Source organism: Crocuta crocuta, unplaced genomic scaffold (genome assembly GCF_008692635.1).
Source record: "Crocuta crocuta isolate KB4526 unplaced genomic scaffold, BGI_CrCroc_1.0 scaffold1097, whole genome shotgun sequence".
In the NCBI taxonomy this organism is placed as follows: Eukaryota; Metazoa; Chordata; class Mammalia; order Carnivora; family Hyaenidae; genus Crocuta; species Crocuta crocuta.
This window is the reverse complement of record NW_027532638.1, coordinates 249,441-251,687: the sequence shown is the minus strand read 5'-3', so window position 1 is coordinate 251,687 and position 2,247 is coordinate 249,441. Positions and strand designations below refer to the sequence as shown.

Here is a 2,247-nt window from a genome sequence, read left to right as displayed (position 1 = left end):
TGATCTTATGCCACAGAATATATCACATCCAAACTCTTCACGCCACAGCCCGCGCCCTGAGGCCATTAGGGAGGAGTGATGGGGTGCAGGTGTGCAGGGGAAGAAAGAGGAAGGTCATAGGAGAAGGAAAAGAGGCTGCGGCCGGGGCAGTGGAGGGAGGGACACGCAGAAGGGGGGAGGATGCCCAAACACCTGTCCCTTTCCCTCACGGAGCAGTTCAAACACTGTAGACAGGAACGTAGAACCCTCTCCTCACCCATAGTGTAAGACCTACATCTGAATACTGATATATTACTAAGATTCCACGCAGATACTCATAAACAATATCCATACTGAAAGGAAAGAGAAAGAAAGAAAAATAAAGGAGGGAGGAAGGGCAGGCAGAGGAAAAAGATCTGCAAAGCCACTGCCTGAAAAAGGACGAAATGCGGTGGTAATAGGGACAACAGGAAGGAGCCGCTATTGCTGCCTTAAAAACGAGGTTACGTGATTTTGAAAGTTTGATCACAAAACAGGAACGTGTCAGAAGTGGGATTCGAACCCACGCCTCCATGCGGAGACCAGAACCCCCATGTAGAGAAGCAGAGCTTGAGTCTGGCGCCTTAGACCACTNGTGACAGGTGCCGCGGGAGCCGGAGAGCAGGGCTCAGCGCCCCCCGAACCGGCCCAGCTGGGTAAGCGGCGGCTGGATTCTTTCTTCGGTTAAGTCGAAACGACTAAATATTACTCCCCCAGGCATATGTCTGTCGCGTTATTTTTAATTCCTAACATTCTGTGTGTAGTTTCTCTAACAAAATAACACATACACACATAGTAGTTGGCATCAAGGGTACGGCATGAACTTGATGCATGACTTTCTTAGTATTTGGTCGAAGTTGCATTTGTCTTCATGGGTAGAAAAACCAATAGATAATGTCTTCAATTAATGGACAGAAGTATTGACTCAAAGCAGTTAAGTACTCCTGGGTGGGCCAGCCCGGGCTGCCGCTGCCGCCCCCTTTGGCGGGATTTTGTCCCCTGGTCTCTCTCTGCAGGTGCTCAGTGTTTCACGAACCGGTAATAACGAACCACTATCTCCTCACCACGCCTGTCTTGGGATGAGTTGGGGCTCGCGATGCAATGCGGGGAGAAAGCCGGAGGCGGCCCTGCACCCTCCCACGTGGCCCTGAAGACCCCAGACCCTCCATTTCCGAAGCACGGGGACAGTCGCGCAGGCGACAAGCAGGCCCAGCCCCCCCCGCGCTGTGTCCGGGTCAGAGCCCTGCTCTTCCTCGTCTCCTCTTCATTCTCTGAAGAGGCTCTTCACTCGTTCCAGTTGTTCCTAAAGAGCTTCGTCCGGGTTCCCCGGCTGTGCCTCAGCTCTGCGCACACTGTCTCCGAGGTCCTTCTGCCCCAAACTGCGACTCCCCTGCGGGAGTAATTGGCTCCAGGAAGAACCTTCATTCTGCCTGCAGTTGTGCGCACTAACCGGCTGTTTAATCAATGTCCAGTGTGGCGGTTACACGGTCGGCTTAAGGATTTAATGATCCAGGTGGGGGAGCCACACTTTGAGGGGTCCCGGTAATTTCTGGTAATTCAAATTCTTCAGGGAATTTAGTTATTTATAAGACAAATTAACCCTTCCCAGCAGGGCCTGGGTAGCTCAGTCGGTAGAGCATCAGACTTTTAATCTGAGGGTCCAGGGTTCAAGTCCCTGTTCAGGCGACAGACCTACTTTTTTTTTCCAGCCACAGGCGATACATTTTTTTCCCCCAGCCACATGTGGAAGAGGGACTCCGCACATTGTCCACACGAACTCATCATCTGGACTCTTGTTAAGGCCTAATCTAGCTTCCTTTAATTACTCCTAAGAACTAACTAAACCAATTTAGATTTTGCAAGGAAGTGTGGAATTGTGGGCAATAGGAAGAAAGACAACAACCAAAAAACTTTTAAGTAAATTATTATGAAATCTGCCCTTTTAAAACTCCCTTGCATCATGTGGGGGTGACTCTCTAGAAGGTGGGGTGCAGTTTGATTACATCATACCCGAGTACCATTTTCATCTCTGGGGTTCCTCCAGCTTGTTCACAGTTCCTGCCTGCTCTACAACACAAGGTTGAAACACATTTTGGTTTTTTTTGGTTTTGTTTTTGTTTTTTTTTCNCCTATTAATTTTCTGGGTTGTTTCCTTGGCTGGGTTGAAACACATTTTGAAATCGTGTTCACCATCCACTTTGTGCTTTCACTAAAAAGTTACTCTCTTTT

At 49.2% G+C, this 2,247-nt stretch overlaps 1 non-coding gene across 1 annotated transcript; it reads left to right on the top strand.

Annotated features, from left to right (window-relative positions):
* The first annotated feature begins 1,631 nt into the window (after positions 1-1,631).
* Positions 1,632-1,704, top strand: TRNAK-UUU (transfer RNA lysine (anticodon UUU)). The gene has a single exon. It is a non-coding gene; the product is annotated as a tRNA-Lys (tRNA).
* Positions 1,705-2,247: the final 543 nt, after the last annotated feature.